Source organism: Ursus arctos, unplaced genomic scaffold, assembly GCF_023065955.2.
Source record: "Ursus arctos isolate Adak ecotype North America unplaced genomic scaffold, UrsArc2.0 scaffold_3, whole genome shotgun sequence".
Taxonomy (NCBI): domain Eukaryota; kingdom Metazoa; phylum Chordata; class Mammalia; order Carnivora; family Ursidae; genus Ursus; species Ursus arctos.
The window spans coordinates 76,225,135-76,242,304 of NW_026622985.1; positions in this window are offsets into that span (position 1 = coordinate 76,225,135).

The window sequence follows — 17,170 nt, forward strand, 5'->3', positions numbered from 1 at the left end:
TTACGGAGAACCTCCTGTGGGTCAGGTGCTCAAGTGCCTCAGAGTTCAGTGCTCAAATAGGGAAGAAAATAATATTCAGCATTGGTCTGGGAGGGGTGCATGGAACAGCGTGCACAAGGGTGGCCTGAATACAAAACAGCATGTTTAGAGAACTGAAAGTCGATCTGGAGAATCAGGGTGAGATCAGCCGATTTTCCAAAAATGACTCGAGCACTAAGGAGGAGGGACAGGTATCAACGGCCTTGTATTCTATGTTAAAATGTTTGCATTTTATCCTAATGAAGAGTTATTGACAGATTTTAAACATAAAATAATTCTTATATTTAAAAAACAAATCTCAGGTTCATATAGAGAATAGATTGTTGGATGGGTCAAGTTTTCCTTCTTTCTCCTGTGGCAGCCTTTTTTTTTTTTAAATCAACTTTATGGTGATGTAATCTACATAAAATAAAACGTACCCATTTCAAATGTACAGTTACACACATTTAGAATAATGCATATGCCTGTGTAACTCCTGCCACAATGAAGATATAGACTATTCATTACTCAAAAACTTCTATCCTGCCCTCCTACAGTTCATCTTTTTTGCTAACCAAGCTCCCACACTCATATTTAGCCCTGGGAACCACTGATATGTCTTTTGTTATGGTGATTAGTTCTGGCTTTTCTAGAATATCATAAGAATGACATTTTAGTGTTCATATTCTTTTCAATTAGGTTTCTCCTCAGCATGACATTTTTGAGATTCATTCACATTGTCATACACACACACACACACACACACACACACACATTCCACTTTATAGATATGTCACAATTTGTTTTTCCCAGGCCTGTGTTGGAAATTTGAGGTAGTTCCAGTTTTCGGCGATTATAAACACTGGTGCTATGAATATTCATGCACAAGTATTTGTGTTGGCACAAGATTTCTTTTTTCTTACATAAAAATCTAAGAATGGAATAGCTGGGTCATATGGTAGGCAAATATATATTTAACTATATAAATAACTGCAAAACTATTTTCCAAAGTGGTTGTCATATTTTACATTCCCATCAGCAATATGAGAGTTCCAATTGCTCACATCTTTACCAACACTGGGTATTGTCAATCTTTCTAATTTTAGACACTGTAGTGGGTGTATAGTGGTTTCTCACTATGGTTTTAATTTGCATTTACCTAATGACTAGTGAGTAACTTTATGTGTAGTTCCTTGTCATTCATATATGTTCTTTTTTTAAATTAACATATAATGCATTATTAGTTTCAGAGGTAGAGGTCTGTGATTCATCGGTCTTATATAATACCCAGTGCTCATTAAGTCATGTCCCCTCCTTAATGTCCATCACCCAATTACTCCATCCCCCCCCCTCCCCTCCAGCAACCCTCAGTTTGTTTCCTATGATTAAGAGTCTCTTATGGTTTGTCTCCCTCTCTGTTTTGTCATATATGTTCTCTGTTAAAATCTTGTCTGTTAAAAACTGTATGCCTCCTTACTGATTGGATCATTTGTCTTATTACTGGGTTGTAAAGGTTCTTTACATATTCTCAAAACAATTCATTAGTGAAATATATGTACACTTGATCCTTGAACAACATAGGGGTTAAGGTGCTGACCCTACCAGTCAAAACTCCATGTATAACTTTTGATGCCCCCCAAAATGTAACTGCTATAGCCTACTGTTGACTGAAAGCCTTATCGCTAACAGTTAAGACATATTTTGTATGTCATATATACATATAATATCCTGAATTGTTATAATAAAGTAAGCTAGAGAAAAGAAAATGTTATTAAGAAAATCATAAGGAAAATACACTTACAGTTCTGTACTGAATTTATTGAAAAATATCCACATGTAAGTGGACCACACAGTTCAAACTCATGTTGTTCAAGGTTCAACTGTATATAGCAAATATTTTCTCTCAGTCTGTGGCTTGCCTTTTGATTTTCTTAATGATGTCTTTTAAAGAGTAGTAAGTTTTAAATTTTGACAAAATTGGACAGCCATGGTCTAAACACTAGTTAAAAGGCAGAGATTGATAAATGGATAAAAAAGTAAAATTGTATATGCTGTCTAGAAAGATACACTTTAAAGACATAGGTAAAGAGAGACTTTAAATTTAAAGAGGTAGGTAGGTAGGTGAAAGCAAATAGATGGAAAGAGATATACCATACGAACAGGAGGCATAAGAAGATGATGGAGTGGCTATTTTAATATGTGATAAAGTGGTTTTCAAGACAATTGCTATTATTAGAGATAAAGAGGGACATTTCATAATGCTAAAAAAAATGTATCAGTAAGACTTAACAATTTTAAGTGTGTATGTGTCTATTTACAGAGTTTTAAAGTACATGAACCAAAAATTTATAGAATTAAAGGAAGAAGTTTGTAACTCCAAAGTTATAGTAAGATATTGCAATAATTGTCCTTTGGCAATTGATAGAACACCTACTTATAAATCAGTACATTGGTTAAATACAATTACTTCAGAACACTAGACCCAGCCACCGAAGAATACTCATTCTCTCCAGGTTCACATGGTTCATCAAGTTAGATCCTAACACATTTCAATAAATTTAAAATTATCAAAATCATATGAAATATATTCTCTGATCATAACAATCAGGTTAGGAATTAATATAAGTAAGATAGGTAGGAAAAAACGGCCCATAAATCTGGAAATTAAACAACACACTTCTAAATAACTCATGGGTCAATTAGCACTTAACAATCTTTTGTCTCACTTTTTTTTTTTTTTTAAACAAAGGACAAATGATAAGACCTCCTCAACAATTTCACAGTTATTTAGTGAGGATGAAACGAGGGAACAGAGGTTAGATTACTTTGATTGTTTGGAGATCGTACACAAATACAGTATCCTCTGAAAATAAAGACTGAAGCCTTCTCTGAATAATAGCGAAACTACTTCTACTGTTATTTACTGTAGCCAGAGAGGACAATCATGTGCCAAAGGGGAAAAATCATGGCCACCTTACCAGCAAATCTTCTGGTTTCATGATATAGAACAATTTATCCCATCATTTATGGCTGTTTTCCAAATTCTGCCATTGCCACCACCACATTTTCCCTTGATTTTTTTCTATCGTGTTTGTGATAAGGGAAGAAAATATTCTTCTTGAAGAATATTGTGTAACCTTATGTCCTTAAGTGAAGGCTGGTAAATCAAGGCAATTGGTGGTGGTCTTGGTGTGCTTCTGCTGGGGCAATTCTCTCTCCTTTATCTTTTTATTATTTTCTCTTCCTTCCCTTCATTTCTCCTATGTTCTCTTTCCTCTCCCTTTCTTTCTCATTACCTGTCCCCTCCACCTCCATTCTGACTCCCTTGTCAAAACTAGCCCCATGATGGAATTTTGAACTAATGATGTTACTCCTAGTTCGTTAGGAAAAAAAATCCAGTATTTTTTACATTTACTTTAAAGAGATGTTTGGTCTTGACACTGTGGCCTAGAGTAGTTAAATGACTTTAATCTGATATAAATCCACTGCTCTGACCACTTGTTACATCTCTGAATTTTAAGTCCCGATGAAGCCCATGAAAATGGTCCTCCTGAAAGTCCTTTCCCACCTCTATGAACTGCTGGGTTGGCTAACTTGATCCTCTCTATTGCTGCCCCACTTATTTCCCCTAATTATTTGTGTTTGGCTCTAAACCTTTACAGTGTTGTCCAGGTTCAATCGATACCACAGCTTGTTTTGATTGGCAAAAGAGACCATTTAACAGAAAAAGTAAATGAAGGTCTCAAAAGCTTATCCAGGTAAATCCTAGTCATGAGACACATTTGTCTGGGGTGTAAGTAGTCTGGAAGACAGGAGGAAAGCTGTTCTCATCCTACGCATATACTTTCAGAGATGCAGGAGAGAATGCAGTGATGCAGGAGGAAATGCAGCGATGACATGGACTTGGCTCTTCCAAAGAAAACTGAGTGAGTTTAAGTTTGTAAAGGCAAAAAGGAAAATGTAACAATGGCTATATGATACATACCCCCATATAGATAGGGTAGAGACTTAATGGTCATCAAATAATGGATGTTAATACACCATAAACAGAGAAAAGCACCAGCTCTGCTAGAATTCCCAGGAAAATTACATCAAATCCATGGTCTTTCATTATTTCAGGTTGGTTTATACTTGTTGGCGGTATGAGACTTGCTACCTGATTAGCTAGTTTTATTAAGCACATACACAAATGACAAGAGGCACAAGACTAGCATAAGATGGGATTTACTCATTTTAAATACATTTTATATATACAAAAATTCTGCTATGTACCGGATTTATTATGATCTAAGATAGATAATAGCTGACCTCATTGTGTTTCCAGTAGAGAAGACAAACATTGATTAGATATACAAATAATCAATTAAAGGTATCAAGAAGTAACAGAGCACGTTTTGGGGCATCTAGACACCATATTAAGCCTTCTTTGATCAGTAAATATTCTGTGGCTTTGGGCAGGATACCTAAAACTCTGTTTCTTCCTTGTTGAAATAATAAATAATACCATCATTCCAATCTGTTTACAAGGACAAAATATGGCTGGATTTAAAAGATCCAAATTCTTTGAGCATTTACAGATTGTATAATAATGTTAACATAAAATTAGTATCCTGATAGACAGGAATGTCAAACTTTAAAAAATTAAATGAGAAAATTTTACATTGCTCTTATAGCAAAATGTTTGGTGGAGGTAGTCGGTAATGCTATTTCCCTTCTACTGCCCATCCTCTTTCCTGAGGAATAAAATATGCATTCAGACAGAAAATATCCATGTCAGAAAATGGGGAGAGTAGTCACAAGTAAATTAGCACCCATCTTCATGAATATTTAAAACAGCCAGTATGAAAGCACACTCCCATTTGTGCGAATTTCTGTTATTTTAAAAGTCATCTGTGGTTTTGGCTCATGGAGGATGAATCTTAAAGAATTTATTTTCCTTCACGAAATAATCAGGTTGCAAAGAAATAAACAATGAGTGACTATAAAACGTTTTGCTACTATCAGTGCTAATAAGAGAAAAATCTGATTTTCAATTCATAGCAGCCTGGTCTGATTTTTAAAGGAGTATATCTTAATGTCAGAAAATAAGCAAGCTATGACTCTCTCCATATCTCTAGGTAGATGCGTAGATATCTAGGGTTGGTATGGGGAGAGAGAGGGGGAGAGAGAGGGAGGGAGAAAGAGGGAGAATTTTCCTTCGTGTCTTTCCTATCATAATGGCCAATGGTGATGTAAGGCCAAGTTTCCAATGACTAAACAGTAAGAGAAGGAGATATTGATGCTTGAAAGAATCTTGTGTTGTTTCTCTTGGGCCCTAATATATCTCTACCGCATAAAAATGAAATATTAGATCTGAGTGTAGTATTTCCATTTGGGAGTAGAGCACCAGCTGTCTTCTTAAATTTCCATGCCACTTAATCTAGCTCTAAGCTTGGTTAGCTTTCAATTCACAAAGAAGGCAACAACAGTTACACAGGGTCACATTTTCAGCAAGGTCTCTGAGGTAATGAAGTGTACCAAGTATGCTAATAAAGAGAGCAGTGAAGTTAATTCCTTGAGGCAAGTGGAAATACATGGCTCTAAGAGCCACATTTTGGTGCAATGAAAGAAGTGACCTGTGAATAGAAGGAGTTAATGTTGAAAGGCAAGAATTTGAGAGTTTCTCAGCATTGTTGGGGGATTACCACTCAATTAGCCTTACTGATGACAACGTTGAATTTATTACCTTGTACATTCATTTCTCTCCTCATACGCATCAAAAGATGCTTAGAGTCAAAACCCCCAGATGATCATCTAGAGAGCTACTCACATTAAAATCATCTGCTTCATCAGCCCTCTCATTGCACAAAATAAACTAGCAAAAGATATGATGCTGATATGTCCATTCTAATCACTACCAAGATTTTTCATAGGCTACTGGTACATTTGTCAAAATTTCCAAGTCCTTCATGCCTATGCTAGGTCAGAGGAGAAAAAAAAAAAAGATATTTAAATAAGCTTTGTATCACGCCTTTAAGAAGTTAAGTAATTTTGTCAGAACGTGATGTAAAAAGTTTTAGAGTTGAGGGCACTAATCTGAAAATAACTTCTCACCTGACTCCCTAATACGTGCTTGTCAGAGAAGATGGCTTATTAATATTAAATCACTCCATTAAGCCTATACTATGGTAGCATACACAGAAAAATACATGAGAAACAAAAAAACTGAAAGTTACCAAGAAATCATCCTATTATTCAGGTACATACCTTATACCTCTTTAAGATTAATAAGTGGTTGATAAGCATAATACAGAATAAATCATAGAATCACAGAATATTAATGCTACACACTATGCTGGTATATTTCTCCCCTATTGTCATTCTAACCACTGTGTAACAAAACAGCATAAAATGACACTCATTTATTCTCACGTTAATAGGTCACCTGGCATGGTTTTGCCTCAGTTGATGGGCTGTGGGACTGCTAATCTGCATCAGATTATGGATCAATCCAAGTCTGCTTTATGAGTCTCCTCTAGGTCTTCAGATATCTCGGAACATTCTTCTAATGACAAAGCTTGGAAGATTCCAGATACGTGAATAAAAACATGCAATGTTTCTTAAAGCTTAGGATCAGAACTCTAGCTGTTGGATCTCACAGATGGTTACTTCTCCTACATTCCATTGGCTGAAGAAAGTCACGAAGAGGAGAAGAAACATGTTCCTCCCAAAGAAGTAGGTGGGGGAGTCATTACTGTTGAACAATCAGTGATTCTACTCAAGTTGTTAACAGTAATCTAACCTTATTCCACACAGAGGAACATTGGAGTCACTGGAAGCATCTGCTCTTGTATGTGTGTATATGTGTGACATGTTTCAGGGAACGCTACAGGTTAATTGCAAAACTAGGATAATAGCAATGTGCTCCATATTTTAAAACAGGAAACTCCACTATATTTTAATATAGTCCTCTATATTATATACTATACCCTCTTGGAAACTGACATATTTTCCCCAAGTGATAAAATGAACTATTGCTTCTCAAAAGCTCATTGTAGACAGCAGGAAGGGTATGTTTTGATTTGTGTGTGTGTGTGTGTGTGTGTGTGTGTGTGTGTGTTTTAAAAAATAATAGCTCCTTTTTCCATACCCAATAGATACACACACAAATAAACATTCACATATGTCCACACATAATGTAGAGGGAGGGAGGAATGAAGGGAGAGAGAGAAAATACTAATGTAGAAATGCAATTATTTATCCAATTTAAAGCTAAGCCAGCCCTAACTGAATTTGGAGCTGCAGTATTTTTGCCTTTTGTTTTTGTTTTTGTTTTTCCCTAGGAGTCTAGGAATCTCCAGGACAAAATAGGAGCTGCTAGGCAATCTCCTTCCCAAGTCTGTCATTTTGTTAACAGGAATGGGAAGTGTGGACTGATAATCAGGGCAACAAACCCAGCAGAGCCAAGAATTTCTATTCCTTCTCTTTCAGTAGGGATGGAAAACAAAAATTATTGTTTTTTAAAATTTACAAGACTTTTTTTTTTTAATATCTCGGGAAAGCAGGATGTGCTGACAAGACAGGTCAATCAGAAGCTATTGGAAAGAAGAACATTTTCTTTCTTGACATCAACCCTATGAATATATAAAAAAGGAATTGCTATAACAGAAAAAAATACTATTACAGCTGTGACTAGTGATATGTACTGAACAGCCTGCAAATCTCACCCAGAATCACTCCGGAATTCACTCACCACACATTTACTGAGCTGCAGATGGTCTTCTTGCTTATCTGATGGCAGATATCTCCAAACTGTTGGAATTACCCAACAACTTAACTTTTTGAACAAGTTTTCAAAGACTTCTTACAGATTTCTTCTTTACTGTAATGAATGTAGAAGGAGTAGATAACTTACACAGCACTTTGGTGGGCACATGGTGTGTTGGTTTGTTAATGGAGACACAGAGTATGGAATTAATGCTATAATGGAAAAGATGAAATTCATACTGCTTGACAATAATGATTTTACTCTTTTTTAGGGTTTTGTATTGTACCTGTATCCACTTTATGCTTTGGGTTTTAATGGGTTAATGACGGACTACCATACAGTTTACCTTCCAGGTGTTTTCCTTACTTTGAGTTTCCATGAAATTAATGGGAGAATGACATATTCCAGTACAAATGCTACATCATCTCCCTAGACATAACTATAAACTTTCCTCTATAGGAATTCAAATTAATATTTTCAGCACATGGAGTGATTCTGTGGTTTAAATATCTTTAAGACAAAATTGGCCTTTCTGTGGTTAAATGAATAAAAAAAGTCTCTTATTTTTTTTCTTCTACCACTAGTGTGCCTTCATCTCCTTGCATAAATAGAAAAGTTAATCCTAGAGAACAAATGAGTAAACCTCATTTTTTTAAAATGACCATAAATGGATGCAAAAAGGACAGGATAGAAAGACTAGTGTTTTTCTTTTTAATGAATTTGATGTTATTTATGAGGCTGTTTTTCATGAAACATGCTTTCCAAAGCAAGCAATCCAAACACCCACCACTGCTTCTAGACTGTACAGAAGAAAAGACAAGTCAGACTGACCTGTATTAAAATTCTATCTCTGCAAATTACAAACGATATGACCTTGAATGAGTTACTTAATTTCTGAGTTTTAATTTACTCTTCTGGAAAAATAGAAATGATACCTGTTTAACAGAGTTGTGGTAAGAATAAGAGTGATATATGCAAGGTGTTTGGCCCTTGGTGAGTATTCAGTAAATGATAATGTTTACTATATCATTATATTTAGAAAATAGTAATGCATGGCAAGCAAGAGTTCAGCCTTTGGAGTCAAGGTGGATCTGGGTTCAAATCCAGACTACTCCACTAGCTATGTGAAGAATCACTGATGAGTTTACCCTTAGCATAAGACTCAATTTCCTAGTTTTTATGGGCTCATAGTATTTTGGGGGGAAATTCTTGGCACCTGACCCTTTGCTTAGTAGACAGTTGTCACTCAGGAAGTGATAGCCCATATTAGTGGTAGAATCTGTAGTAGCAATACTCCTAGTGAACCAGTGAAAATCTTCATTTGATAAAATTCTTATAATTTAGTATTTCATGGGTAATATTTTAGTCTGTTCCAGATTAAAATATAGCAAGATCTTCCTAAGAAGCCCTACTGAAACCACATTTCTCTTCTGACACCTTACTGATCCCAAACATATATATGCCTCCAAGAGTAAACTCATAATCATCATTGTGACTTTCTCTAAGGACTCCTTCTATCCCAGTCCTAAGGGATGATTTCTCACAAGTGGGGAGGACTCACATGCTGTAGAGGCCCCAGAGTGACAGAGAGGAAGAGATCCACTCTCATCCTTTGCCTCTTTGATTTTTACCTCCATGTTTCCTTGACTTCCTAGGTAATAGGGTTGAGTGAAATATCTCCCTGGAGAAAACTTGGACATTTTAAATTTGAAAGATAAAGTTGAGATTACAGGGGTGCTCCTGACTCATAGGCAGTTGGCTGCCTCAGTTACCTGCTTAACTCCTGACAACCTGAACCACCTCTTCCAGAGTATGAAAAGCTCCTTCAACATCCTGCAAGTTTGGTGGGGTGGGCAGCTTGCTGGAAAGATTAATGTCACTGGCCACTAATCTTATAGTCTTCTGCTTATTCAGGAAAGTTATCATTACGTTCCAGCAAGGCAGACATAAGGTAAATCTTATTTCTATTTAGGTGTAATGGGTGAAAAGAAGGAACAGCAGGAATCATTTAAAAATCATTTTAAAACACAATTCTTAGTGTTTTGTAAATGTTTTTTTTTTTAAGATTTTATTTATTTATTTGACAGAGAGAGACAGCCAGCGAGAGGGAACACAGGCAAGGGGGAATGGGAGAGGAAGAGGCAGGCTCCCAGGGGAGGAGCCTGACGTGGGACCCGATTCCAGGACTCCAGGATCACGCCCTGAGCTGAAGGCAGATGCTTAATGACTGAGCCACCCAGGCGCCCCCAATTAAACAACTGGTTTGACTGACTTCCCCTCTGCCAGCCCAAGTTAACTATATTGATTTCAGATAGTCTTATTCCTAAACTTCAGTTAAAGGACATTTGTAGGTCTGGCTTCATAAGAGTCACCTTGGGAGCTTTGCAATAAATAATAGATTCCTGGGCATCATTCCTGATACTTCAGATTCAGAAGCTCCTGGCCCAGGAATCTATATTTCAACAAAGATCTCAGCTATCAGTAGCAGTCTTAAATTTGTCATACATAACACCAAACTGGTCATTCAGATGACAAATAGAGATATTGTAGTTTCCTTAGGATCTCTTCCTCTTGCCTTCAGGATTGCCTTCATGATTTATCGGCCAGATTATTTGATCAATCCTTATAAATAAGCATATGTAACCATGGTGTCATTTTAGAGCCCTGGCTTCTAAGCTCATGGGGCGGGTGGGGGATATGGGGAGAATACACAGGGGGTTATTCTCTCTCTCTCTCTCTCTCTCTCTCCTTATTCATCTGTTATGACCATTGATACTTTTCTATATATTTTCCCCAATATGGTAAATAAGTAAGTGAATGGATGAACAATGACACTGCATTCTAAGTAGGAGCAGAGATCCTGAGAAGAGGCAGATTTGAGTGTTCTGTGGGCTGTTTCAAGCCTGGAAACTGTCTTCAGATGAGATTTCTATAGCATTGACTAAGCTATCAAGCTTCAAGTCTGAAGATGCCCTTGTCATAACCACTGGATATGACTGACCAAGGGAGTTGCATCTCTAATTCCTATTGATGTCAGTCATTTCACTGGGTCCATAGCTAATGGTCTAAACCCCTAAATCCAGCCAGCTTTTTGGCCAGTACTTGTTATTAATCAGAAAGTGAGGGTGAGAGATGTGGGAACATTTTTTTCTAACCCTAGGAGAACAGGGCTATGGGTACCTAAAAAAACAGGCATGGCTTAATTTCTAAGATATTTAGAAAAATCATTTTTATGTAAGAATGTCAGCAATCTGGCAAAAGACTTTTAAAAGGAAGTCTAGTCTGTTAAAATATCCCAATATGGGACAAATGTGGTATTTTTCCAATATAGTCAGTTGGAAAGGAAAGAGCTACAAACATTTAAAAGGATCTGATGCAGCCCTGAGCTATCAGAGCAGGATTCTTTTGGAAATTTTTGCAGCTAGGATTCTTGAGTAGCGGAAACATTCACATAGCAACTAGTGAGCTGCAGAAGGATATGAGATGGCCTAGAGGTATAATGATTACTGAGGTGGGGGAAAAAGAGCTTCTATGATTTCCCTGCTACACATACTCACAAAGCAGAAATGCCTTCATAGAAAACATATTAAGGATCTAAATACCAATCTAGCTTTGACATGTTCCATCATGCTTGTTACAGGGCTCACAACATGAATTCATCTTTATCCTCTGTATGTTTGTTGATGACAAATCCATTTGGGATGATCTGTATTAATAGATGGGTAGTATATGGGACCCACTGGATATCCTTCCAGTCCTCCCTCTTTGGAACTTGACGCCCTGCCCATGGAGGTGAACCCCTCTCATCTTTATTCATGCTGTATATCCCCTACCTTCAGACCATAACTGATTAGGTCGGAATCAGGCACCGGACCCAAGTTGGATTGATCTCATTCTCTCTCTTCAGACTTTGATATTAAACTAGCTCAGAATTTACACATGGTAAAGTTTATACAAGCCACCTGAATAATGACGTTGGAGGCTGAAGGTGTTGGATTGCTGCATTTTCTTAAATGGCAAAGGAATTGAAAATTAAAAATAATGAAATAAAAGAGTTCAGGAACAATTAAATATGATTTTGTGACAAACCCTCATCTCTTCCCACCCACTGATACCATGAGGAGAACAATGAAACACTGATGTCTGTTTCATTAATAATAAGAGCAATAACTTTTTGTCATAAAATACAGCAAAATGGTTTATTGTTAAGTATATTCTTAATACACCATAATGAGAAAAAAGAATGGTTCTGCCTCTTATGGCTGGAACTGTGAGTCACTACATCATCGGCCAGCTGATACCTCACTGGTGCTCCCAGAGATGTTTGTGCAGAGGACAAATCTAATGGCCTACTGTGCATTACCAAGTGTCCTACTCCAAACTCCTCTCCAGAGTCTAGCAATGAATAACGTGTTTCAAGAGGTTCTTTACCTTCTCTGGCTTCACCTAACTTCAACTCTCTCTTTTCTATATTTAGTTTTGATGCCAAATCAATCAATCAATCAATCAATCAAACAAACAAACAAACCTTGGAAAATAAATTCAATGAAAAGAGCGAAAGAACAGAATTTCTCTCCAAATAACATGTATTCCATGATCTTCTGCTGAGTTCTCCTTGGTATTATATCAAACTTTAATGTGTACACAAATCAACTGAGAATCTTGTTAAAATTCAAACTCTGATTTCATATGTCCTGAGCGAGTCTGAGATTTATCTGCAGTTCCAGAAAGCACCCAGGTGGTGCCGATAGCCCTCATTTTAGGTATCAAGTTTTTAAGGTCCAGTGAGAAGACATTGGCAGATAACTCCCCCCAAGTTAGGAAAATGCTCCAGGTTATACTAACCAAATGAGAAAAAAAAGAGTGATGGGGTTTCTTAAAAGGAAGAATCCCAAGCGCTATTAAAAGAGAACTGATGACACAGATGTAAGAGTAGTCAACTTTTTCTCAGTCCTGTGGCTGCTTGGCATTCTGGGTTTTGACAAATATCTCAAGTTCTAGAGTGAAGAAAAGGGAAAAAGGAGGTTTGATTTCCTTATGGCCATTCCCACATAGCTTTTTCTCAATAGTGATAGTTAAACAGTTAAATTTATTTCTGTGTATATTACCAAATTTAATCCTGAAGCAACCTAATAAAATAGGTACTATTATTTTCACCTTTATAGATGAGGAACTTGAGTCAGATGAGTATTTGCCCAAAGTCGCAAAATTAGTAAGTGGGAGAGCCAGGATTTAAACAAGGGTTTTTAGATACTTATTCTCAACCTCTGTGATAGCCTATTAGATTTTAAATCAGTGTAAGAATTTTAAACAAATAAAGCTATTGTTCAAGTCTTACTGAAAATTGTCTTTCATTTTTAAAAACTTAGATGTTTGATTTAGAATTTGCTGTCTTAATCAGGAGGAAAATTTGATTAACACCTTTTGTCCTTCTGGCATTATATTTTGTATCCTCTGTTCTCCATGCAAAGGCCAGATTGAGAATTGAGTAGCAGAAGGAGATGAAACCAGAATAAAATAAATAGAAACCATTTCACTGGTAACTGTGTTCTTGTATCCCCTTTTAGAAGAAGAGATTTTCGAAGGGTTATTTTATCACCATCTGTGAGAGATTCAGTTTCAATTACAGAAAAAAATTTGAAAATAATTTATGGAGCAAATTTTGCTCTAAATTGTGAAAAAGTTTTTTTTTTTTTGTCGTTGGTTTCTTTTTTTTTTTTAACAGAAGGATGTGAAATCTGGTAGAACAAATCATCTCTTTCCTATGAAGTAAACATGATGTCACTGAAGAAAGCTGCGGCTCCCAATGGACTCTGGGAGAGAAGAAAAATATACTCCCATGTAAGTCTCAGCCCCAGAGATTTTTACCTCTTAAAATTTACTTGCATAGTTACAAAATTCTATAGCAGTTGAATGCCATTCGTCTTAGCCAGACAGCTGTCTCACATTTTCTTCTCTATGGAGCCAATATTTATTTCTACCAGAAGACTCTAGATCACAAGTCATTTGACACTTCTAGTTTATCTTCGTTAGCTGAAAAGGTTAATTTAATGCTTTCTGCACTGCATGTTACAAGTAGTTTTGAGAGCAGCAGCTTCATTTAAGGAAAAAGTTTCAGACATGACATTCTATTCAGTTGAATTCCTAGGCCATCACAAGGTTTGACCTCATAAGCAAACATTAACCTTCTGCCTCATGTTGAAAGGCATTGCCTCATCACTTTATTGATGTGGCCATCACATCCATGGCCTACATCCCCTCCTGCTGGGCATTTTGGAGGCTGAGGGCTTACACCTGAGCCTTCTTTGGAACTTCTACTACACAAGTGAGCTGCCTCATTCAGGGTTTCACCCTCATCCATGGAATAGGAAACATGAGAAGATGGAAGCCCAGCTCCCTTGCCTCTCTTTGGGCACCCAGAATGCCCATTCCACATCCAAAGTGCCCCCACGGGACCAGCGGAGACTACAGCTGCAAATATATCACAGTTCAACATCTCTCTGCCCATTCCAGCTTCTCTGTTTCCTCACAAGTGTGATTCCCAAGACACTCACCAACAAAGCTCCTGTGTGGAGATTTCAGAGACTCAGTCTTGGATCCCAACCTGCACCATCACTGGGACATTTAGCCCCATTACAAAGACATCATTCCCTCATTCATAAGTCCCTTCATTCATTCATTCATCAAATATTTTTAAGTTTCTACTATGCTGGGCATAGTATTAATTGCTGGGGATATGTGGTAAATAAGACAGATGTGATACCTGACTGTATGGGGATACTGATGGGGTTTATAAGAAAAGAAGCAGGGAGTTATAATAAATTGAAATATGTGCTCCAATAGGAGAAATCCAAGGAGGGAGGGTTGAAATGGTTTTGAGAGATTAAATTGTTATGTCACCCCACAAGCAGTGTACAAGAGTTCCAGCCCTTTCAAATCCTCACCAACATTACATATGATCAGTCTTTTTAACTTTAGCTTTTCTGGTGTGTAGTGGTATCTTAAGTGGTTTCAATTTGCATTTCCTTAAATATTTCATGTGTTTTTAAGATTTTATAAGAAATGCTTTGGTGTAGTTTTCTTAATGTGTCATATGCTTGGCATTTATTAAAGTTTTGAATCTGTAGGTTTATAGTTTTGATCAAGTTTGGAAAATTTTTCAGTATTGTTTCTTCAGATGTGTTTCTGTCTCATTCTCTCTCTCCTCTCACTCAGAGTTCAATTGCGTGTATACTTGGTGACTTGAAGTTGTCTCAAAGCTCCGTGGTGTTCTGTTCAGTCTTTTTGATTGTCCTTTTCTGTCCTGTTTCATTTTCAATAGTTTCTATTGCTGTGTCTTCAGGTTCATTACTTTTCTCCTGCAACATGTGTTTTGCCATGAATCCCATCCAGTCTATTTTTCATCTCTGATATTGTAGTTTTCATCTCTAGAAAGAAATTCTATTTGGGCCTTTTAAAAATATGTTTCATGTCTCTACTTAACATATTCAACCTTCCCTCTAGCTTCTTCAATATATAGAAGGCAGTTATAATTACCTTTCTAATGTCCTTTGTTAATTTTATTGTTGGTGTCAGTCAGGTTCCATTTTAGTTGATTGATTTTTCTCCTCATTACGGGTCACATTTTCCTGCTTCTTTGCATGCTTGGTAACTCTTCATTGTATGCCGGAAGTTGTGAATTTGATCTTGTTGGATGCTGGATATTTTTATATACCTATAAATATTCTTGAGCTTTGTTCTAGGACGTGGTTAAATTATAGTTTTGGTCTTCCTTGTATCATTTGTTAGGCCAACTCAGAGCAGTGTTTGGTCTAGGTCTAATTATTCACTGCTACTGAGGAAGAACTTTGTGATTATTCTACACAATGCTCCAAGAATTATGAGTTTTTCCAGTCTGGCTGGTAGAAAAAGGCACTATTCCTGGCCCTATATGAGCTTCACTTTCTTTACTTGGCCTCAGGTAGTTTCTCTACATGCACATGCTGGTCACTACTCAGATGAAAACTTGAGAGCGATATCTCTGAAGCTCTCCCTCTGTGCTCTCTATTCTCTGGTACTCTGTTCTCTGGTACTCTATGTACTCTAACCACTGTGGTTTCCCTCAACTTTGTCTCCGAAGCACAGGAAGTCGGCTGAGCTATACTTAGGTCCTCCCTTCCCAGCTAAGACCTAGAAACACTTTCAAGGCAGTAAGCTTGTATTTGCAATTATAGGCTCACCTCATTTGTTTCCCATCTCCTAGGCTCATGCCTCCTTTTGCCTAGTGTCCCATGTCTTGAAAAGCATTGTTTCATTTTTTTTTATATATTATTATTTTAGGAAGGAGGGTAAATTTGTTCCCTATTCCTCCTGCTTGTCTAGGAATATTGCAAGATTTTAAACAGAGAATGACTTGTATTTTAAGAAACATGCAGTCTACAGTGTGGAGAATGTTGCACTAAAGCAAACCTGGAGACAGGCAGAGAGTCAAATGAAGAAGATTTAGCATAGGTTAGGTGAGCTATCCTAGTACGTAGTAGATTGTATCATCCTGCTTTGCCAATTATTGTCGAAGAGGAATCATGATAGTCACCATTGTGTAGAGAGGAGAGAGAATGATATGTGTGTTTATGCGTGTGTGTATAAGGATTGATAGGTAGTATATAAAATACAAAGAAAGGAGTCAACTTTCCAGTCCACCTCCAGTGCAACATGGTGTGGCACATCTCATGGATGAACTTTATGTTGCAAAAATATATCAAAGTATTATTCTGCATGTTAGTATATTTTCTCCCTTCTCAACTTGTTCACCATTTCTCAGTAACCTTTCCCCATCACAAGCAATTGAAAAAAAGAACACTCCAAGAATATTTCAAATATATACAGAGAATGAATTTTTCATTCTCCAAAGATTAGATGAGGCTAAGAAAAGTGGTGCATAGAAGGTATGTACAGAGGGAGGGGGGTGTTGCTGTATGTGGCTCAAACTGAGGAGGAAGCAGAGAAACAACTATATTCCTGGAAGGGGGCTCATGAATCAGAATCTTCTCCTGCAAGAACCAGGGAGGAAGTGTTATGGACTTTAGCTGTCTCAGAGCACTGAATTCCACTGAACCAACGCCTGTGAACAATAATGCCAACCAACTGCCACATTTGACATCCCAGAACAAAGAGTAGGAAAATGTGGGCAACTTATGTGGAAATGGTGTTGTAAAGAAAACACTTTGTCCCATATCAGAGTTGGAGGAATAAAGGAGAACCAGCTGGGCCTTCCTCCATAAGCCACACTACCTCTGTGTGTTACTTGTGTTACTACTTCTTTCTCCTCTCTTGGTAATAACCTCTTTCCTCTCTTCAAGACACTTCATAACGTTTCTGACTTTTCCCGTTGCCTTTACTACCAAAAATTGCTCACAGGATGAGAAA